Here is a 24,740-nt window from a genome sequence, read left to right on the forward strand (position 1 = left end):
CTCACGAGGAAGACGACTTTATTATTTCCATGTTGCAGATAAGGAAGTTGAGGCTTCCAGATGTCCAGGCCATGGAACTCATCTGCGATCACTTAGCTACAAGTTGAAGCACTGAAATTCAAACCCATGATTTGTGCTCCTAGAGCCCATACTCTTAACCCCTCCACCTTCTGCTGCTTCCCTAGTTTAAGGCAGAGGGAAACAGAAGAAGAGAGAATGAGTATCTCTTCCCAAAAAGTTCAGGGATGGCTGCAAAGAGGCGATGGTCTGAGTTGAATCTTGATAAATTAGTAGGCATTTATGGAATGCGGGGAAGACCAGGGCACTCCAGGTAGAGGGAGAAGCGTGCACAAAGGCAAGGTCCATTTGGAGAACTAGAAAGTATGTCTGTCCCAACACACATGCAGACACTCACATGCTCACACACAGCCACATATGTGTGCACACACTAACATGTGCACACATACACACGCATGCGTTCTTACACGTTCTTTCACACACATATCACATATACACTCACTCTCACACACACTTATACACACAGCCAGACCCATACACATGCACAGACATGCACACACACTTTACTCAGTCTGTGATATGTCTGCCTGAAGGTGACCTTCATTCCCGTTATTCCTTTCTCCTTCCTGGTTTCAACTCCAGTGGTCCAATAATAGTAATAATAACTGTTCATTGGGTGCCTCCATGTTCCAGGAACTATACTAGGTGCTGTCTATACATTAACCCTACACTCACAAGAAACCAACAAGGCAGGTATTGTGACCCTCTTTTATAGATGTGGTTACAGGGCCTCAGGCATGCATAGGGTCTCCCCAGGGGCCACATAATTCGTGGGTGATTTTTAAACACAAGTCCATCTCTTTCCAGAGCCTGAGCTCTTTAAACCACCAAGCTGCCTCTCAAAAGATAACAGCCCCTAGAGCAGACTTTGTCCCAGGAGGGAGTGGTCCAGCCCATATAGCCTGGAGAGAAGTGGGCTTGACTGGGAGAGTGACGGACGCCATCAAGATAACCCCTTCTCCCGTCCAGCTGTGGCTTCTGTCAATGATGGCCAAGATGCTGGAGAGTCACTGAGAGAGATGTGAGTGCTTCATATCACTGTGGAGACAACGACTGCCATCATCGCAGAAGTCTGAAGTTCAAACTGATCTTAAAGGATGAGGAAACTGAGGTGTTGACCAAGGGTTAATGGATTGGTATCCAGAGATTCAGAGAAAGCCAGTAACAGGCCTGATTCCAGACCCATCCCACTGGCCACACTGCCTCTCAGCAGTCACAGTGCTCCTTAGAAATCTTTACCACGGGGACTTTTGATTAATTCACTTGCAGGAGCAAATATATAGGGTTGGAATCATTTGCGTGTATGAATTTGTTTTGTTTCTCTGCACATGCTCTAGTTCCCGGGAAAGCACAAGTCTGAGCGAAGGCCTGGAGAGAGCCCACCTGAACAGATGGCCTAGTTGTAGCCCAGAGAGATTAGCTGAAGCAAGAAGCTTAGAATAACATCTTGAAGACCAGAGTCTAGATCTCCTTTGTCCCCAATCTGGCCCTGCTGGGTTGGTGCAATTTTTTCTCTTCATGTTATTTCCTCAAAAGATCGCTCTTCTTTCTTCCCCCGATTTCAGGGTCTCACACCTCAGGTCTGTATCCTTCCTGAGTGTCTATTTTCCTTCTTACTGGATCCCTTCCTTGAGTTTCCCACTCCATTCTGAGCTGATTTATAGGCTAGAGTCGTCCCCTGGGCTGGACAGAAAAATAGCAAGGGACAGATTAATGATCCCCTCAGCATCCCCAGGAAAATGCCAGCCCAGGAGCGAGACCATGGTCCAGCGGAAGCTGAAACAGCCTGCATCCCTGACCTGCGTGTTTCTCACCAAGCCTGACATACTCAGCTCAGGCCAACACGTGGTCTTGGGGGAAGGGAGGAAAGATTTGGAATGGCTCTGATCATCAATTCCACCTACTGCTTTCCTTTTATTGTTAAGGTAGAAGGGAGGATCTGGGGGAGCAAAGGGAGAGTGGAAGGAGGGGATAGTACACAGGGATTCCCTAGAGAATCTGAACTCCCAAAGTTGACACGGATTAAAACTTCCAGATGAAAACAGCCTTTGCTACATGGCTCCCCCATCTGAAGCATGGCACATCATAAATCCACACCTACAGTCATAACACATCTTCACACATGCTCACACACACACACTCACACTTTTCTAGACACATATCTACATGCAGAGCCATGTGTTCCTGGCCCTGGAGCCTCCTTGACTTGAGGACAGGGCCTGCCCGTGTTGGGAGGTACCGTGGCTGGAAAAGAAGAAAGACACAGAAAGCTTTGCAGCCCCATGTCTCCAGCACGCAGGCCCAGCTCCCTCTAAAGCCCTGGTGGGCTAGGATGGCTCCCCTCCTTCCTCCTTTTCTAATTATGACAGGCCCCAGGGGGCCAGAGCAAAGAGACGGGAAGGCTGAATGAGGACTGCAAGTGAGAAAGGAGGGCACAGGAAGGGGGTGGGGGGAGAGAGAGTGGGAGGTGGCTGAAGCAGATGTTTTGTTTTGGGGAGAAGAAACAAGGATGTGGCCAGACACAAAGCGTGGCCACCCCTCACCTTCCCCACAGCCTTGGGGAGGTAAACCCACAAGAATCCCATGGCCAGGCTTGCTGTAGGACCAGCGCAATGGAAAAGGGGAAAAGCCTTTAGGTCTGAGTTTCGACGGCTGATTTGTCTCGGAACCATAATCAAGTTAGATGTCATTCATTCCGCTGGTCTCTCTGTGAAGCCGAGAGATACGAAGGGTTTTGTCATTACTTACATGAAGGGAGCCTGAGCTGCCAGAACCACTTGACTGAAACCATAGGATACAGGCTCTTTGCTCCTAGCCCAGGGGATACATCACCGCTCTACCTTCTTGGAGAAGGACCGGCTTCCTCTTCCATCCTTACAAGTGAACAAACAGAGATGTACAACATCATCTGTCACCGTTATGAATTAATTCACAGTCATTTGCTCTAAATGAGCACATTTTTAGTGAACGTTCGCTATTTTCCAGGCGCTTCTCTGAGTGATGGGATGAAGGTCTGGATGAGCCCAATCCTGGCCTCATGGAGCTTGTGATCTAGTGGAGGACAGATGGAGGGTGACACGAATTGTTATTTCATGCACGGTCCTAAGAGCCCTGCTAGGGCAGGGACCACGGGAAGGCACTCACACCTTCTCAGCTGAAAAAAGAAGAATGACCCTGGGGAGGAGGAATTCGCCGTGACACCTACTTCTGTCTTTCTCAGCAGCTCTTGGTTAACCCAGTTCCCCAGGCCCCTTCTCTTGCCCAAGACAGAATGAAATCAGAATGTCAGCTCCTCTCCAGATGATGGAATGTCTTTTCCTCCCAGATCTGTTTTCTTGTGGTCATAAAGACTGCCCGGCCAAAGATTCGGAAAGAGCAACTATCACAATTACGTAAAATGTGATTAAAGAAAGTGTCATGGCCCTTCCAGGCACCTCTCACTTAATTCTTGCCTTGCCACCCTTGCTTGGTCTGACAAGCATAATAGATTTGCTTGATATATCTTGTGCTAAAATAAAATGTCTGGTCAAAAGTGCTTAGAATCCGTCAGGCTGGGGTTGGCTAATGATGTCATTACTCCACAGGGCCTGGCGTTATTTTTAGGATGGCCATTTCCTCCCCCATTAAGGCCCATTAGGAATTTTTTTTTTCTCTGTAGTACTCTACCCACACAATAGAGGTCACACACAGGGCTGAGGCCTGGTCTGAGCCCAAGGTGGGTCACTTACCCTTTCTGGACAGCTGAGCTCCGAGGAAGGTCACTTGAAGCTGAAGAAAGCTTTTCTTTAAGGGCAGGAGATCAGATCAAGGTCAAAGGCTGTCTGGAATGGGCTTGCATCAACATAGCTGGCTTGCCAATATTGAAATGGCCAGGTTTAGGTAACGTATGCCCCACTTACCTCCTTTTTTTTACACCTCTTGTCCCTTTGTTCCTCTTAGCTACTAGCCTCTTTAAGACACTTCCAGCCTGGCTTAAATCACAGGGCTAAAATAGCCTTGCAAATATTCCATCATCCACGAGATAAATTCTCTGCACTCCAGCGTGAGGTAACCTTCACCATGCAGGGAAAAACATTAATCTAGTTTTACCAGCATAGGCTTTGCAATCAGGTTGGATCTAGGTTCAAATCCTAGGGCTGTCATTGACTGCCCACGTGACCTAGGGCAAGTTTCTTAATATCTCTGAGCCCGATCCTCTTCCTCCCTAAAAGGAAGATAATAATACCAACTGCCAGGACTGTTGTTGGAGAACAAATAAGAAAATAGGAAAGGCACTTAGAGTGCCTGGCAAAAGGAAAACACTTATTACATGCAACTGTTTTTATTATTCATCATCATCTCTAGTATTCTTATAAGTCGCCAATCTGCAATTTTGAAATCCAAAAAGCTCTGAATACTGGAAGATTCTTCATAAGTCATTTGGCAATAAAACCTGACCTGAACTGACCTGGGTTTCTTTGTAGACCTCATTTATCCCACTTAAGATGAATATTTGCTGCAGAAATCAGCATGGTTTTTCCTTCCAAGTTGCTGCTCCAGACTCTGCTGGGGGTTTTATGTAATATCTAGTATCTGTAGCACATGACTTTTCAAAAATCTAAAAAATTCTGAATTCTGAAATACATCTGGCCCCAGGGGGGTTTGATAAGGGATTGTGGCCAATATTCTTTTTCAAGTCAGATAAATCTCACATTGCAGGACCCATGCCACAACTACTCCTTCCTACCTAGAAAAATACCAAAAGTGTGGATTTCCTTAGTGGCTGCATCTCCCTGACAAATCACAGGGAGCCCCCAGGCGGAAAAATCTGCCCACTTTGCCACTCATAGACCAAATCTATTACTGAACTTAGATTGTTAATTCTTGTAAGTCTGCACCAAAAAGGGCAACAAGATCATCTTGGAGTCATATGTTCTCACTGTGCTCTCATATAAGCAGCATTCCCATTTACCTACTATGTGCTAGGCTGTTTACATACACTTTACCCTTAAAACAAGAGCAAACTCTACAGATTTGTAAGTAGGGACACAGAGATGGTGGGAACTCAGAAAAATTCCACTCTGATTTCAAAACCACTGTGTTTTTCTCTATAGCATTGCTTGCTGATCCTCAAAAGCTACAGAAAAAGAACAAAAAGGGAAATCTTATTTCAAATTGATTTTAGTCCCATTGCTATTATATTTGAAGTATGTAGCATTATTTAAAACCCAGGCCCTCAATAGGAGGTCTGTTTGCAAGTTTGAGAAATAGTGACTTTTTCTACTGCCAATGGTCTCTAAGTACCAGTGTTCTCAGAAAATGACATTGACCTGTATTACTCAGCCTTAATCCTTCTTCCATCTCCTGCAACTTAACTTGTGGGAAGAGTTTCAACATTGCGTTGGTGGCAGAGGTGGTTGTTTTGGGGGGGTGGATTTGTAGCTATGTTCTTTGATCTGATGAGATCATTTGAGCACGAAGGCCAAGGAAGGCGATCTGGTAACCTTGTCCCTGAACCCACTGGTGAGGGTTCAGAGAGATGCTCTTCAAGCACACAGCATGCTACGCCAGGCATGAGGCTCTATCCATGACAACCTGCCTTCCCTGGAGCCAAATGTAAAAATCAAAGGCAGCAAAAAAGATTAAAAAGCAAGTGTCCAAAACCAGAGAGAGTAACTCACCCTCCCTCATGACACCCAATGAGACAAAGACCACGAAGTAAAGGTGTCGGGCAGCCCGCAGATTAATCTACACTATGCAGAAGTGGTCAGAGTCCTGCTTTCCCCCATAATAAGATGCCCGGGAAACCTCACAATGAATGCTTCAGTCAACAAGATAGCAAGAACTCTGGCTGGCTGGCGGTGCATTGTTTACCTGCTACCTGGGGCTTTACATTATGAAAAGATGTCAGAAAGAGACTTTGTGATCTCATTGTCCTTCTGCAAGTCGCCACTCAGTGCGTGAGCAGCACCGCTCCTCTTAGAATTCCTGACTTTTGATTTGAGGATGAGATTGTTCCTTAGACTGACAATGGTAGGCTTGAAACCCAAGGGTGGCAGCCGGACCTGGGGTCGCCTGCAAAATGGAGGTACAGCTGGGGTTTCTGACAGGTCCCGGTGAATTCCAGGCAGCCTGCCAGGTGGCAAGGCTGTCAGTGATCCATGAGGTCACCAAGGTATGAATCAACGTTGGCAGCATCCATGGTCACATCCATAATATAGATGGTTCATGTAGCGTGTCACAGGCCAGTGAGAAAGTGACTTGTCTTGGAGGACTTTTTCTTTTTTTTAATCCCAGTAGCAGAGAAAGCAATCATCCAAGAAGTGGAGAGTGTGAAACAGAGAGCCCTGTCCAGGTGGGATACTCCTGCAGCTCTGATATGTGGCCATGGAAGTGGCATAAATGCTGGTCACTGTGCCCCACGTCATAAAGAAACTCTGATCCCCTTCTTTCTCCACCTCAGATAATTAAGGACATTCCTCTGCTCTGCTTTCTCAATAGCTGCTCAAAGACTCACCAAAAATCTCATCAAATAACCACAATTTATAGATGGGGAAGCTGAGGACCAGAGAAGGGAAGTGACTTTTCCCAGGTCACAGAGTACATGGTAACAAAGCAAGATGAAAGTCATCTTTTCTGATTCTCAGTGCTTTTCTTACCACCACTCACTCAGAAACAAAGACCCTGAGATTTTCTAAGCCTGAAAATCATACATGCAGGAGAATGCTGTAATTTAAAATGAAAATCTGCTCTAGAACTCTGATGACAACTGGTGACTACCGCCGCTTCTAGAGATAGCTTGACACTGACAAAACCAAGTGTTGCAGTGTGAATAAGTGTGATGCTAACAGATGATTCTCCATAATATACTTTTCATAAGCAAATGAGACGATAGGAAATATATATTGTGGAAGATTGTGTTAATGTCATGTTTATTTGTGCTGTAATAACCTGATATTCTTTGCATTGTGCTTTCTCTGTGCCTGAAGATGGTATGATGCTGTGAAACCGGAATTTGACTCCAAACTTTTCACAAATGCAACCAAGAGTCTGTCCCCGCCACACACACACACCCCAATTGAAGGATGGCTTCAAAAGACGGGTCTGTAGTCTAACAAGCTGGTGAAGGGTAAAGAATTCCTCCCATCGTGGGTCATCATCTAAGAGTCACCCCTCTTCTCCCTCTCTGCCGTTAACATTATTCACACACTGTAGTCACTCAACATAGCCCTCCTCAGGGGTCCCATATACCTCTTAACTGAGGTAGGAGGAGGAGTCAGTCCCCATTCCTTAGGTGAAGACCCGCCTGTCCCCACTGAGGCCCTTGGCAGTGGTGGCAGTGGCTTCCTCCTAGGACATCCCGCTCCACGTCTGGCACCGAGGAAGGCAAAAGTTAGACTGACAACAACACTAACGAAGATTAATTCCTGTGTCTGATGAGAGTTAATTTCTCTGATTAGAGGACTCTCAAAGATGTGCAGTGACTAAATCCTGACTGGAAATATTTAAATGGCAGAACAACAGGGCAAAGAGCCCCAGTCACACACAGTGGCTGACATAAGACCTTCCGGGGACCAGGCACTTTACTAGTCAAACAAAGAACCAGGATAAACACACAAGGGCAAGCAGGTAGGTGTTTATGTATTTATCTATTTCAGTCCATTTATTTGTTTATTATTTATTTTCCTTTCCAGAGCTTCTTGGAAAGTCTTGTTTGGAACAGCACGTATTCAGAAAGAAGAGATGAGAGGTATGGAGGACATATCCACCTGGAGAAACATTGGCCCATGGAACCTGATGGCTAACAGGGCTGCTGGACTGGCCCATCCATCAAACCCTTCCCCAGGAATTTCCTTTGGATTATGGAAGAGGAAGAAATTGATGGACAGTTGGGATGATCCACCTCTATCTAGATTGTTACGAAACTAAGGGCAAGTGCACATGGGTCAAGCAGGTGGAGGAGGGCGTCTGTTTAGAAACAGTTGACATTCAGAGTGACAGCCTCAGGGGTATCTGTGGTCAGAGGGAAAGTGGGAGGTGATTGGAGAGATGTGAGCTTGCAAGGCAGACTGACTTGGATTTGAATTCTGGTGCCATCGTTTACATTTGTGTTAATCTGGACAAGGCGTATAACTTCTGAGAGCCTTAGTTAACTCACCCAGAAGGAAGATCATCCCATTTATGTTAATTCCTCAGCATACCCAACTTGTAAAGAACCTGACAACAAGGGCCCCTCTGTCCCCATGCCACTCCCCACCTTTGGGACCTAACAAGAGAAAGGTCCTCTGGCTTCATTCCAGGGAGACATGGATGCTGTGGGGTCTGCAACTTGTAGAGAAGCTTAGCTACTTCTGGCTGAGGGAGAAATATAGTCTTCCTACTGGCAGGTGTGGGGTGGAGGGAAGAGCTACTTTTCCTTATCTCTCTCCCTCCCCTCCCCTCCCCTCCCCTCCCCTACCCTCCCCTCCCCTCCCCTACCTTCCCTTCCCCTTTAACCCTACCTGTCATTCATTAATCCCATAAGCATACACTGAGGGCTCACCAAGGGCCAACACCACGCTGGGAACTGTCCACATTGTGACTCCCTTTAGCAGAAGACTCCCCACCCCATCAAAGACCAATTCCATTAGCATTTATTGAGAGTCTGTTTTGTGCTGGCACCAGACTAGCATAACCCCAGACAGGAAGACAAGGTCTCTCGCCTAAGGAGCTCACAGCCTACTGATGGAAAAAGAAGCTGACTTTTGTCTGCAGGTGGTTTGTTCCTTGGGGTTTGGGATGTGAGCGCCCAGCGCTCCGCTCTTGAACTGGGCTAGTACAGATGTAAAGCTGCAGTCAGCACACCACTAATGGGGCTTTGAAAGTCTCTGCTTTATTAGGGCAGCCGGGAAAGCCGATTTCAGCTGCAAATGCCTTCATTGCCTCCCCAGCAGAAATGGCTAATACCTGCTTTCTGGGACGCGCTCATCAAAAGGAGACTCTCAAAGCCCCATTAGCAGTGTGCTGACGCTGGCTGTACATCCTGAAAGGGCAAAGTCCAGCGGCGTTAAAGGAATCCAGCCTATTTGTCAACACTAGCATGAGTCAGAGCTCCCACATGGTCCCAGCCCGCCACCCCCATTCTTTCCAATTTCTCAGCAGGGGGCTCTGCAGTCCTATAACCCACACACTTCCTCCGCCTTCTTTCAGCTCTCCAGCCTCCCTCCCTTCCTGTCTCAATTAATCCTACAATCCCGAGGAAGCCTAAATACCCAGCACAGAACTGTACACCCAGAACTTCCGGCCACCACATGAATCCACCTAGAGAAGCTCTTGGGCTCTGCTCCATCATCACCTTCAGGGGTCACCCAGGCTTCTAGAATCTTGAGGTCGGACAGGACCTTAAAGGTCAGCTGGCCCAACCTGACCCTGTAGAGGAATTTTTCCCTCAGCGCCACCAACACGTGGTCATTCGGTCTCCTAGGGGCAAAGATGGCGGTCACCAGCGAGCCACAGGAGGCAGACGGACTTGTGGGTCCAGATCACACACAAGCTATGAGACTATGCTAGTGCACCTGAGGCCAACAGGGAGAGCTGCCATCACTGCCTGGTGATGCTGGGAACGCCAAGAAGATGGTCTCACCTGAGATTTTCACCAGCCCGCTCTCCCCGACCCAGACCTCATAGGACCTCATCTCAACTTCTGCAATGTCCCAAGCTCACATGCAAAGGATGCCCAGCACCGAGAAAAACTGTTCTTGCCCTTTTCTTGGGGACCTCAAGAAGAAAGAATTGAAATTCTCTCCACCTGGTTTATTGTCCCGTTATTCAGTAGACAAGTAGGGTCATGCGGACCACTAAGGAACTGGAGTCATTAGACAGTCTAGCTACACCTGTGCTGCAGGCGTGTGCTCACCCCTGGGTGTACGAGGCTGAATAATAAAGTCACCCCTTATGTTGAGGACTCACGGCTTAGTGGGTGAAGACAGGCAGAAAGAGGAATTATATGTAGCCTGAAACACGCTTTATCAGCCGTATGAACAAATGGTTTGTTTTGTTCCTTATCTTATTGGATGTTGCCATGACATTTGTCACTGTTGACCACGGCCCATTTCTTGAAATTCTCTACTTACTTAGCTTCTGATTTCACTTTCTCCTGGGTCATCTTTACTTCTGAGACCACTCCTAAGTCTCCTTTATTGAATCCTCTCCCTCTGCTGACCCCCTAAATATTGGTATTCCCTAAAGAATCCATTTTTCCCTTTTCACCACTCCTTCTGCAGCTGACATTCTTCCTGGAAAATATCTTTGCTCCTAAGCCCTGACAACACTTACATACTGACAGCCCCCAAATCCACATCTCCTACCCTCACTTTTATGGAGTGACACCTCCAGAACATATATTTTTTGGTTTTGTTTGTTTGTTTGTTTTAATTGCATCTTATCCACTACATTGTACTTATTTTTATTTCCTGCTGTTTTTTTAATTATGTACTGTCAAGCATATTATTTTTTAAATTTTTAATTTATTTTTGGTGGCTTTGGGTCTTCATTGCTGTGCACGGGCTTTCTTTAGTTGTGGTGAGCGGGGGTTACTCTTCGTTGTGGTGCGTGGGCTTCTCATTGCGGTGGCTTCTCTTGTGGACACAGGCTCTAGGCGCACAGGCTTCAGTAGTTGCAGCACGCGGGCTCAGTAGCTCTGCGGCCTGTGGGATCTTCCCGGACCAGGGATAGAACCCACGTCCCCTGCATTGGCAGGCGGATTCTTAACCACTGTGCCACCAGGAAAGTCCCGAGAACATATAGTTTTTCAACAAACATTTCTTTAAAATACTATCAATAATATTCTAAGTGCTTTAGAAATATCAATGCCTAACAATATAACAACCCTATGAGGTGGGTGCTATTATTATCCTCATCTTAAAGACAAAGAAATTAAGGTACAGAGAGGTTAGGTAAGTTGCCTAAGATCACACAGCTAGGGAGCATTGAGGCTGAGTTCCAAACACACGTGGTCTGGCCCTAGAGGGTGCCATGCCATACTGTCTCTCCACCTCTACATATTACAGGCATATGACACATAGCAGGGCAAATATTAACTTGGTTATCAAGAAAATTCATGGAGTGAAATAACATGAATGTGTGTGGGGAAAAATAGAAACTTGGTTATCTTCTCCCCAAGTCTCCTCTTCCATTTGTATAACCAAATCTTCCACTTTTGTTAATGGCATCATCATCTCTTCAGGCTCAAAGAAAGAAACTTACAGCCTGACATGTTCAGTGAAGCTTTCTGAGTTATATTGAATTGAACTGTTCTAAACTGAATTGAATTGAAGCATAAAGGGAGCTCAGAGTGAGAACTTCCACTGGAGAATCGGGGAAGATTTTAGACAAGAGGTGACATGTGAGCTGACCAGAATATAACACATTACATCAAACATTCCATGTTCACACTGCAAGGGGCTAAGAGGCCAGGCAGTTCTATACTCTCATTTTACAAATCGTGAACTTCAGGCAGATAAGAGGAACCGACAATGGCAACACGTTGAAAACCCAGAGAGGTAGGAGCCTTAGCCCCTTACTATTCAAAGCCTGGCCCACAGGCTGGCTGGACCTGTGATACTGTCATCACATCAAGGCTTCTTCCCACAGACCTGCTCAGTCAGAGTCTGCATGTTAACAAGATCTCGAGGTGATTTATCTGTACATGAAAGTTGGACAAGCATTGGCCTAGGATTGTTTCTACAACTGGCCAAGGGAGTCAGATTATTTAGCCAAACCTCAGGATCCGCATGGTTTCATTCCCTCTGGAACCCCTCTAAGTTCTGGTAAACGCATCTGTTCTCTGGTCTGTTCCTGACAACCTCATGGAAATTAAAAGTAATATGATTGTATACATATCTCTACTGTGTAGAGAAGGAAGCCCAAAGGAGGCACAGCTGGGAACGATGTTGGGAAACGGCTCAACAGTTGGTTTTGACCAAGGGGGGGGGGTGCAGAAGGAAAGAGGATGGTTTTGCTCATGGTGTTAACCCAGTCCCAGGCATTTGTAGTTCACGGGGATACTGGGCCTCCTGCAGTTTAGAATTAAGTGCTAGGAAGGGAGTGAAGAGATCTTGTGAGAACCAACTGCTTGATTAATGTGGTTGGGGGTGGGGTGTTGGTTAAAGTCCTGGAACCTGGAAATATTGGGATGACCCCAGCTTCAGAGTATTAACAGGAACTGGATGGAGACTTGAGGCTTCCAGTGGAAAAGAAACCAAGGTCTTGAGGCCTGGGTTCCCATCAAAAGTGGATGCCATCGGGATGGAAGGGATGGAATGCCTGACAGAACCAACAATGAAGAGTAGAAAACATGATCAGGAATCAGAGGAAAGTATAAAAGCATAGGCTACATATAATGGGAAGGAAATAGTTAATTAAAACAGAACAACTTTCAACCACAGGGGCTGTGTCTGAGGGCCATTTAATGATTGGACACAGGATCCAACCATCTTAGGGAACGGAAAGAGCTACTAATGGAAGAGGGAAGTCGTCCAGGCAGCTCTTCGCCCCAAAGTTACTCCTTTCCTGTCTAACCCCACGGAAGATGATAAAACCCCTTTTTCAACAGCAGGGGAAGACATTCACAGACATTTCATAGAGGTATTTTGTGGCAGAAGGCATTCATGGAACAGGTTTACTCTGGAAGAGAATTGCACCTCCTGAAATGCCTACATTTCCATGGATACGTGTGGTAGCAAATAGGAGCAGAAATAGCTAAAGTAGAAGAAATTCAAACATCTGTACGCTCTGGAGTGAACAGTTGGAGGCTGACTGCAATTCCGCAGTCGGCCTATCAGCTCTCCTGCAAGAAAGGGATCGGTCCAAATTCCACTGGCTGGGGATGCAGAAGCAGACTTGCGGCCAGTGCGGATCCAGCAGAATAATGCTTAGAGAGCGTCAGGACGAGCAGTCTAGGTGTACCTGGCACACGGCCGAAGCAGAGTTCTATTGGAACACTAGGTAGAGCTGTTAACTCTAGAGAAACAATATTGTTCCTTCCACAGAGTAAGGCCCAAACTGATGTTCCTTGTTTTCGTCCCTATAGAGTTTAGAGTTTGGGACGGGGGGAACCCATCAAGTATTTAACAGCAGACGGATATGATCTCTGAGACAGAAGATTAACATAGCGTCCCCGTTCCTTCCCTTCCCTCCTCTCTTGCAGTCTCCAGCCTCCTTCCTTTTCTTCCCCTACCCCCATCTTTTCTCCTTTTTTTGGCCTTCTTCTGACTCTTCTGGCTATAAAATGAAACTCACGTTTATCTCATTATTTATTACAGAGAATTTTATGTTTCCTGGTCTTGGTTTCGAAAATGCACAAATGAACTAGCTTTATTTATTTATACATTTAAATAGACTAAATTAACTCAATTTTTATGTTTTGTGTACCTACCCCTGCCACCCTTTGCCCTAAACGATGGCACTTTCGATGCCAAGATGGCATCTACCCAAGTCTGGTACTAACACAGCATTTGCAAAGGATGCTTACAGAGAATGGTGTTGTAGATGCCTCCTGAGCTTGCCTGGTAATTCCAGCCCTTCAGAGCGTAATAGGAAACCTCTTATCTAACACAATGAACTGAGGATAGAGCCAGGGCATAAAGACAGGCAGGTCAGGTAGCGATTCAGCTGTGTCCACTGATTCTGGGGCTTTCTGTTTGAAGGTCACAGAATTCCTACTCCCTCACCTCTTAAATCATCTGCTTCTGTCTGCAGGTGGTGACAGAGACTCCAAAAAACATGAAAATAGTCATCTTTCAAGGTTAAAAAGGAACTGCTTAGAAGTCCCAGCGTGACTGTCAATAGCCAATCAAAGGGAGCTGTCAGTGGCTCCCCTGAGGAAGGGTTTCAGTTAATGCAGAGAGTGAGGCTGGGGAACCCACTTATGGAGAAGAACCAGCTGTTTGGCTTCCTATGTGGGAGCCCAATGCTGAAGGCAAAGGGGTTGGGCTTTGCCATTCCCCCAAGCAGAACGGACCAGAATGGTCCCGGTGGGACATCTGCAACCAGAGAAAACTTGCTGCAATCTGGGGCTCATTCAGTGAAATCCACTGTTCTCTCCCCATGAGAGGGGTTCTCAATTAAATTTCTCCTGAGGTCCTTTCTGTCCCCTAGTGATCTGTTTTCTTTCTTTTTTTTTTTTCTCAGCTACTGTAAGGTTGACTCAAGTGAATACTATAGTTCCAGTCTGGGATCAGATTTACACCATGCCCTTTACTGAACGTAAGCCTCAGTTTCCTTCTTTGTAAAATGAGAGAGTGGGCAAATACAAAAGGGAAACACAATCACTCAGCCCGACAAGAACACTATCAGGAATTTTTTTGGAAAGAGAGTCATCTGAGATTAATGAAAATTAAAAGGGCTTTCCTCGGGGCTCCTCCATAATCTTCCCTCTGAGTTCAGTGCAAGAAGAAGGGGAGAAGGCAGCTGCTTGGAGCAAATGACTTCATGCTGATTGACAGCAGAGAGAGAACAGAACCTCTCAGTTCTTTTTATTTTATTTTATTTATTTATTTATTTTTATTGGAATATAGTTGCTTTACAATGTTGTGTTAGTTTCTGCTGTACAGCAAAGTGAATCAGTTATACGTATACATATATCCACTCTTTTTTAGATCTCCTTCCAATTTAGGTCACCACAGAGCATTAAGTAGAGCTCCCTGTGCTATACAGTAGGTTCTCCTTAGTTATCTACTTTATACACAGTAGTGTATATATGTCAGTCCCAATCTCCCAATTCCTCCCACCCACCCCCCCTTTCCCCCTTGGTTTGTTCTCTACATCTGTGACTCTATTTCTGCTTTGTAAATAAGTTCATCTGTACCATTTTTCTAGATTCCATATATAAGCCATTATACGATATTTGTTTTTCTCTTTCTGACTTACTTTCCTCTGTATGAGCCACGTCTCTGTCAGCTCCTCTTAACCTCTGCCTTCTCTACCACAGAGACCAGTCTGGGTCTGGGAAGGGTAGGATGAACTCAAGTGGGAACAGCCTGAGGCCCATTATGGGCGGAGAGAGAGTAAAAGAGTTCAAGTCTTCAAGCCTAGACAAATTGCCTCCCAGGCAGGCGGGACTGGGAAACTACAAGCTGTAATCTTGGAGAAACAGTCAAGAAGAAGAGGTGCCAAGTGACTGGCAATAGCACGTTTGTCCCGATTTTCAAAGAGAGGGAAAAGCTGCATTCTGGAAATCACAAGCTGCTGAGCTTCATACCAACCCCTCACAAAATTCTAGATGGCAGGATTAAAGAGGAGATTGGGAACAGTTTGCGAGGCAAACAGGAAGCATCAGAAGCTGGCCTGGGTCCATTAACACAAACTCATTCCAGGGATGGTTGCTCTGATATAATGTCAAGTTGGGAGAGGTAAGCAGGATGCTTTTTAAAGTCTCTTTTACTAAAGACTGAGTTTAAAAAATTATTCATTCATTCATTCATTAATAAACATCTACTAGAATGTAAGCTTCATGTGGGCAGGGATTTTTTGTGGGGGAGGGAGGTTGCTTTTAGCTCACTGCTGCACTTAGAACAATGTTTAGCACATAGAAGGCACTTAATAAATATTTTTGAACAAATCAATTTATGTGCATAATAAAAGACTGGAAAGAGACATAGCAAGAGTTAATTGAGATCATCCCTGGGTAATTAGATGCTGGGTGGTTTTAAATTTCTTCTTAATGCTAGGTTTTTTTCCTCTATTTTCCATATTTTCTATAATAAGCCTAGGTCACTTTTATAATCACAAAAGTAAAAACACTATCCTCTTCGAAAGATTCATAACAGACTGTCCTTATTTTATCCTCTTTGTAAATATTACAGTACTGGTAAACCAGGGGAATGTGGATTTCCACAAGGTGTTTCCCAAAACCTCCCATGTTACCCTTTGACCCAGAAGGACACTTGGCGGCTCAGCAAAGGCCGCCCTGGGTGGATTTGTAGAATGACTAAACCCAAGTATTGTTGATTAAAAGATCAACGCCAATGCCAAGGAAAATCTCCGGTGGTTTGATACAGGGATCTGTCTCACTCAGCATGTTCTTCAGAGGTTTGGATGAAGGCCTTCCTTGAAGAAAGGCTTACTTACTTGAGCTGTAGACAACAGATAGCTGGGGTACCTAGCTGATACGTGGGAGGGCAGGATCCAGATCAAAAAGATCTCGACAGATTTTATGGACCAAAACCAATAAATTTAAATTAGATAGGTCTTATGCTCAGTTTCCAAAAATATCTATAGCCCAGATTCTCAAAGGAAAAAACCTGCTTAAGGAGGTTTGTGCGGAAAAAGACCCAAGGAATTTAGCCAGCCTCAAGCTCATAATGAGTCAACAGAACTGTGTAGCTGCTCAAAAAGCTAGTGCAATCTTAGGTCCCATTAATAGAGTCCTCCTGTCTAGACTTAATGTTGATTCCAGATTTAACATTCTATGAGCTATGACAACATTTTCCAAAGTGTCTTCTGGAATATTCCATGTTACGTGGGAGTTTGGTGGCCACATATATTTGGGAATCACTTTATACTGGGTTCCCCTTTTGGAGATGCATAGTGCCTATTAGCATATTAAAGGTGGTGAGAAGTGCTGTAATAAGAGCCTGCCTAGATTATTTTACCAGGAAATTTTTCTTGTTTCGTGTGTGTCTGTGTTTTGTGTAACATCTGTTAACAACCAGAGCAGGCTTTGGGAAAGGCTGATCTACCATAATCTATACTAGGCATGAGCTATATCCTATATATCTTTGTCCTCATCAAATAGCGCAGGGCGGAGCACACAGCAGGTCCTCAGTACCTGCTTGTTGAATGAATGAAAAAGAAAATACCAGAGTCCTACAGGATCACAAACTCTCCAGCTCACGTTACAGCAAAGGTGCACAGACACCTGGCACATTTCCAAAGGAGAGCTAACAGGATGGTAGATTTGGAACCTTGGTTACCTAAGGGAGGCTTTGCCTGGAGAAGAGAAGATTGGTCAGAACAAAGCCCTGGTAGGAGGAGGATGGGCTAAACTGAGCCTGGCTGGGGTCTGGAAATGAGAGAGACCCACCGGAAGAGAGTAGGGCATCACAAGTGATTAGCAAAGTCCCAGGGTCAAGCATGGGTAAAGAAGCATGGTTAAGAGCCCCAGGGTCCTGCGGTGCACTTCAGGGGAAGAGGCCCCAGAGAGGTCATTTAGGCCGGTGATCCTCAACCCTGGTTGCACATATTAACCTCTGGCATCATTTTTTAAAAATACTGATTTCTGGACCTCTTCCTGAACCAAATGGATCAGAATCTCTGGGAGTTGGCCTTCTACTGGCAGGGCTGGGGCTAGCATGAGGCAAGCCAGACTCCTGGGGCACAAAATGTAAGGAAATACCACTCGCGGGATCATACAAGTGCCCCTGAGGGTGAGTCCCTCTCACCCTAGGAGCCTGGCTTGCTTCATCTTAGTCCTTGTCGTGGGCATTGGTACTCTGTAAAGTTTTCCTCAGGTGTTTCTAAGTGGTGGCCGTTTTTAGAACCACTGATACACTCAAACTCATTCAACTTATAGACCAGGAAACAGGGAATCAGAGGTCATGCAGGAAGTTCATGTCAAAGGCAGGGCCAGAAAAGGCCAGCAGAGTCTGACAGCAGGCAATGAGCCAAGGAGAAGCACTTGGCATCACATACTGAAGACTCATCCGTAGGGATGGGGTTTGGCTTCGGTCCTGGGAAGGCCTTGTGAGGGAAGATCTAATCCAAGGTAGTGTGTCCCAGACTGGGAGCTGAAGCAGGAATCCAGGCACTAGAAAATAAACATGGCCCCAGGCACAGGAGCTGGACCTCATCGTGAGCAGATGTGACCTAGTGACGGGGCTGTGAGGGCAGTGCAGGAGCTGCTGCCCACAGTTCAGAGGCCTCCAAGTTCCTTCCTGCAGTCCAGCCCCTGAGCAGAGCTGAGCTGTCATGACAGGGCTCCGCAATACGGTGGGAAATGCAAACATTTGAATGGAAATCATATGGAAAAAGAATCAGATTTACTTCAAGGGGTTTTGAAAGGCCGGACTCAGACCAGCAAGAGAAATTACAACAACTTTGCCTCAAGATGAGGCCTTTCTACCAATTAGAGATTTCCAAAAATGGAGTCAAGCAGTGTGTGTGATCCGAGTGGAAGGATTAGGGGATGTTTGAAGAGGGCAGACTCCATGGAGGGAGGGGCTGCTTTGTATTAAATGCCTGCTACTGTCTTTCAATTCAAAGATTCCAAATCCCTGTCTTTTATTTTTTCTTACCTCAAGGAGCTCCGCTTGGATTCTCCAAAATGCTCTATCCAGGTACACAAGCTGGTAAGGAAGACCACATGGGGTATTTGCATACAATTACATTACGAAAGACTGAAATTTGAATACACTAGTCTATTCACAGATAAATTTCAGGTTAAAATTACATCACTGCTCCCGTTATAGTCCATCATCCTTTGACTCTCCTCTGTTTCTCCTCCTGTACCTATTTACATGGACCCAGATCAAATCTAATCAAATCGGCCAGCATTTGTGGAGTGTTTGCTGTAAGCCAGGCACTGCGCTAGATGCAGAGAAGAATGAGGCCCTGCAGTCAGTTTGAGGGGGAAAAAGAAATCCAGGGCCTTGGGAGAACTTCCTGAGGCCACAAACCTTCACTTCCATCACTGAGGCCCAGTGTGGAGAATAAAGCTGTGGACTCCCACACATGCACTCCCTACAACTCTCACTTCAACCGCCCAGAGCCAAAATCAAGACCAGGATACGTCGTGGGAATTCCAGAATGTATCCACAGGGCTTCTGCAACATAGTACAAGAAAGAAGGTTCTAGTGCCATCCCTTCCTCCGGAAAGCATTCTTTTTTGTGTGTGTGTGGTACGCGGGCCTCTCCCTATCATGGCCTCTCCTGTTGCGGAGCACAGGCTCCAGACGCGCAGGCTCAGCGGCCATGGCTCACGGGCCCAGCCGCTCCGCGGCATGTGGGATCTTCCCGGACCAGGGCACGAACCCACGTCCCCTGCATCGGCAGGCGGACTCTCAACCACTGCGCCACCAGGGACGCCCTGGAAAGCATTCTTGATCCGCCAGATAAAGCTGGTCATCTCTCCATAACATCTTCAAATTTTCCTGTGTAACATTTTTTGCAATTGTACCCAGTAACCATTTGTGTCATTTTCTTCTCTCTAGACTATAAGCTCCTTGGGGGTAGGGATCTTGAATGAACAAATGAATGAATGCCATAAGTCAGGGAGCACAAAGCAGCAGCAGCAACTAGCTGGCAGCAACAGAAGCAGGCAAATTGAGGCACAAAACCTGGAGGCTTAGCTGGAGCAAATAGGAAACCAGAAGGGCAAAGCCTGGGGTCAGGCACACATCAGGTAAAGAGGGAACCACGGCTATTGGACCAGGACTGTTGGGCAAAGCTTGCAAATGCTGGATTGCAATAGTATTCCTTGGAGGGAAGGTCTGGTGCTCCCTTCTTTGCACAGGGCAAGCTTTAGAGAGGAGAGCTCCACTGTACACCTTTGTTTCCAGCCCAAGCAAGATAACCTTCCCATGGCAGAACTAACCATCCAATATAAATTAGGCGGCACATGGGTTTATGGGACATCTGTCTTCACACCACAGGGATTTGAGATCCCTACTTAGCAAGGCTTCCATGTCTCACTTACAGCTGCCCTGGCCTTCTGTTGAATTTTTTTATTTTAGCTAGAGCTAAAGGGACTCTATCAGCCTCTCTCTCCGTACCGTGGATATCTGATGCCCTGAGTACCTCTTGATTACCCAACTGAGACCTCTGCGGGAACTTAAAAGATGGAAGAAGGATGGTTCGTCCCAAGGGGAAGGCAGAGTCATATCTGAGAACACAGTTGGGCATGGACTGATTAACTGCATTAGGACAGGAGAGACAGCAGGACTCCTGAGATCTGGAATTCGACTCATCTACTCAGGTGGGGCAAACACCGAGGGGAGAGCAGAATGACCAACCCAGTGGTGGGGGACACACAATTTGGTAGATATAGTAACAGGTCACATGAGAGTGGGAGCAAGAAGTTAGCTTTGGGGCTTCCCTGGGAAATATTGGGGGTCACCTCCTGGGTGGGTGGGCACAGCGATGCACATAAGAAATAAGTCAAATAAGGCCAGCACTCAGGAGTCCCAGGAGGCAGGAAGCCACCTCTGGGGATGTCTGTTTGCAGGTAGCAAGATCAAAAGGCAAGACGCAGACCCCGAGGGGACTGGAGGCGAGGGAAGGACACTTAAGCAAGGAATGAATGTCCTCAGTCTCTGAGGCCCTGAGAACAGAGAAAATAACCAAGGCAGTGACTTGGGGACAGAGGTATATGTCAGACTATCCACTTGTCAGGATGAGCCACAAGATGAGGGACAACAAGCAAGTAGCCAGGCTGACAAGAGCAAATCAATGCTGTTGGACGGCAGTAGGCTGAATTCTTCCAGCCTGAAGTCAGAATTGCTCCCGGAGCCTGGGCAAAGCTAGGCCTGCAGACCTGGCAGCCAAACAGAATCAGCTTAGGGAGAAGAGGGGCAAAAAGTCTGGGTACAAGGGCGGCAAAGCCCACATCAGAATCAGGCTCCAGGTGCACGTGTCCGCAGGCTGCCTCCTCTCTCTCAGGTCTGAGCTGTCCAGGTGTGTTTGTGAGAACATGGAGCGGCTGCAGAGAGAGAAGCCCTGACCAGCTGGGAAGGACCGGGTCTTCGTGGGTCTACAGTCGACGTGTGACATGTGCCCGTGTGTGGAACCCTGAGCGAGAGATCTAGGAACAATTCAACCTTCATCGTTCCAGGTAACTCTGGGCTGGAGGAGAGGAGGGTCACCACTTGAAGTGAAATGTTTCAAGGAAGACAAAAATAAAAACAAAAAAGCAACAACAATGACGAAACAGACCACCAGGGGTAGTGACTGGAAATTCGTTGATTTCCCTTGTGGGTATAAATTACAAATGGGGTGGAAAACAATCAGTACTAGGGCTGCTCCCAAGAGTGTGGCCCTTGCTGTGCTTCACCCACTCACTGAGTACCTACCTCTTGTGGTCCAGGTGCAGTACCAGGTGCTAAACAAATAATAGTGAAGGAGGTGGGCCTGGCACGTGGAGACAGACAGTAAGAAGGCAGACACTAGGATCCATAGCAGAGAAAATAGTGCCGGGCAAGCATGAAGAAGGAACACCCGTATCAAACTTGAGGGGTGAAGTGAGGCCAGGGCAGGCTCCCTAGAAGAAATGACATCCCATTTCCTAAACAGGAAAAGGATCTAGCAAGCCGAGAGAGGGAAGAGGATTCCAAGAGGAAGCCTCCCCATGCAGGATGCACTGAGTGAGAAGAAAGCAAGGTGCATTTAGGGAACGACCCGGACTCGGCCTCGTTGGAGTGCAGGAGGGAGTGGTGAGAGAGGAGAGGAAGCAGAGGCTAAGTCCTGAAGGACCTTATAAATTACCTCCAGAAATTTAGATTTATCATGTTGTCGACGGTGGGGTGGGAATACGTGATCGTGGGAGTGCCAGTAGAAGGGTTTTAAGGAAGGGAGTGTGTCCTGGAATAATCTCTCTTTCCCTACTGGTTATTCTTAGAAAACCTCCCTGGTAATGTTTTAGAAGGAGGTGTCTTTCCATTTTCACCAAGTAGTTCCTAAATCCATCTATTTGGTGACACTGGTTCCCACGGACTGCATCCCACGGGCTGCATCCCCTGGCACAGAGCCAGGCACACAATACATACTCAACACACGGAAGCTGTTCCTTTCATGAAGAGCATGGTAAGATTTAAATGGCAGAAAGGACACATTCCGTGCTGTCCTGTCCTTACCTCAGGGAGCTTGGAGGAGGAGACCATGCATACAGGCAGTAAAAGTGGAAATGCCTATATACTCTTCAAATCCCATTTCCTTTTCCTTCTGGGCAGACTTTCCCCAGCTCCTTAGAGAGAGGTATCACCGTACGACTGAATTCCCAGCCCTGAAATGTTGGCAGGAGAGATGTTTTCCACCTACAGGTCTGACCCATAGATCTTCTCTCCTATGATCTGCCATCTCCTTTCCCTTCTTCCCATTGAGTGAAGAGGATTTGGAAGATCTACGGAAGGCTAGACCACAAGATGGAAGGAGCCTTAGTCCCTGAATGACCGCATAGATTAGAAGCAGCTTCACTGAAGTATAGTGTGAGTTAGGAATGAACTTCTGTGGTTGAACCACTGAGATGTGGGAGCTTACCTGTTATAGCAGCCAGTCCTACTTATCCCAACTAATACGTAGCTTACTCAGCCCCACCTTCACCAGACTCGCTCCAAAAAGCCCCAAGAGGAGGCTTAATCTATGCCAAGCTGCCTCATTTTGGATGAGAAGCAGCACCACAGTGCAGAAAACGCTTTTCTTTCCCCAAACAAAGTTCTCCTACTGGAAGAACCCCCACTTAAGAGAGTCTCGATACCTCTTCTGGAACATTTTGGATTGCTTGTTCTGATGCCCGGTTGATGGAATTCAAAATAAAATCTCTAAACTGAAATAAGCAACCAAGTCGGTCATTTAATTCTGTGTTTTTGCTGCACATAAAGGTTCACATGGATGTGAACTAACATGAGAAATGATATAGAGTCAATGAGCTCTATATGGTGGGGAGACTTGTCTGGCTACTATTAAAAGAATGGACTTGAGGATATGGGGCAGCAGGGAAGGGTAAGCTGGGATGAAGTGAGCAGTGATTCACTTCTAACCAACCCCCCACCCACCCAAAATAAGTCAGGGACCACAAAACTCCCCCCATTGCTCCTCACATTAGCTCAGAGAGCACACAAAGCACAGAGTTCAGCTATGGTCTGTAAAAAGATAATATTCTTGGGCTTCCCTGGTGGCGCAGTGGTTGAGAGTCCGCCTGCCGATGCAGGGGACGCGGGTTCGTGCCCCGGTCCGGGAAGATCCCACATGCGGCGGAGCGGCTGGGCCCGTGAGCCATGGCCACTGAGCCTGCGCGTCCAGAGCCTGTGCTCCGCAACAGGAGAGGCCACAACAGTGAGAGGCCCACGTACCGCAAAAAAAAAAAAAAAAAAAAAAAAAAAAAAGATAATATTCTTGGGGTTTTCGGTAATTTCATAGAAAATTCGTAGAATGAATACAGAAATGGTTCAGTATTGAATGGATCAACACAGTAGCTATTATAAACAGCAGTAGCTAGACCTACAGAAATACAGTGAATGCAGATTCTGTACTTAGGGAGAAAACTAGGAAATTGCTACCAGAGAGACTGAGAATTTTTTACAATTAGTATAAAAGGGAGCAACCATTCAAAATTAGGTGGAATGTCTATAGTAGCAGGGGATATAGTCAAAGATTCAGAACAAAGGAAATGAAAAAAGCATTTAAACCGAAGCAGGATTTGCTTGGCTAAAGATTCTTTTAAATTTCCTCCTGATTCCTTAAAACACTAAAAACAGAACTACCATACGACCCAGCAATCCCACTACAGAGCATATACCCTGAGAAAACCATAATTTAAAAAGAGTCATGTACCACAATGTTCATTGCAGCTCTATTTACAATAGCCAGGGCATGGAAGCAACCTGTGTCAATCGACAGATGAATGGATAAAGAAGAAGTGGCACATATATACAATGCAATATTACTCAGCCATAAAAAGAAATGAAATTGAGTTATTTACAGTGAAGTGGATGGACCTAGAGTCTGTTGTACAGAGTGAAGTAAGTCAGAAAGAGAAAAACAAATACCGTATGCTAACACATATATATGGAATCTAAAAAAAAAAAGTTCTAATGAACCTAGGGGTAGGACAGGAATAAAGACACAGACGTAGAGAATGGACTTGAGGATATGGGGCAGCAGGGAAGGGTAAGCTGGGACGAAGTGAGAGAGTGGCATGGACATATATACACTACCAAATGCTAGTGGGAAGCAGCCGCATAGCACAGGGAGATCAGCTCTGTGCTTTGTGTCCACCTAGAGAAGTGGGATGGGGAGGGTGAGAGGGAGATGCAAGAGGGAGGGGATATGGGGATGTATGTATACGTATAGCTGACTCACTTTGTTATACAGCAGAAACTAACACACCTTTGTAAAGCAATTATACTCCAATAAAGATGTTAAAATATATATATATTATTGAATGTCTGTTATATATAAGCTACTAGGAGGTAAAAACTAACAAGTTTGAGAAAAAGTTTTAAACCAATTGAGGGGAATAAATTTTAGTTTCTAAGAGCCAATCTATTACACACATATTTTTTAAGAAAAAGAGGAAAAAAAGCTTATGTAAAAACCTAAAAAAAGAAAATTTCCTCCTGAGAAGGGAGCTAGAGTTAGAACCACATTAAATGTGATATCCTGCTTGAGGTGTGTCTACAGTTAATTCCATCAGACATCAGTCAAGATGGATGCCTGAACCCATAGACCTGGCTGAAAATTGCAATCAGGTTTCTTGTGTCCCGCAGTGGGGAGTTCAACCCCACAGCACTCTAGAAGGATAAGAACCCTACCAGGATTTATTCTGCGAGTATGTTGCACATATTATATAATTTCTTAGAAAGCATGTCCAGATTATCAAAGTTCTTGCCCCGCAAATAGCCCCTGTGGAGTGCCACTTAAATGTCTGAGCCACAAACACGACTTGGACAGTAAGATTAGGGGGTGTTACCTAGATTCCGGCAAAGCCATCTCTC

The sequence above is a fragment of the Phocoena sinus genome, chromosome 8, assembly GCF_008692025.1.
Source record: "Phocoena sinus isolate mPhoSin1 chromosome 8, mPhoSin1.pri, whole genome shotgun sequence".
In the NCBI taxonomy this organism is placed as follows: domain Eukaryota; kingdom Metazoa; phylum Chordata; class Mammalia; order Artiodactyla; family Phocoenidae; genus Phocoena; species Phocoena sinus.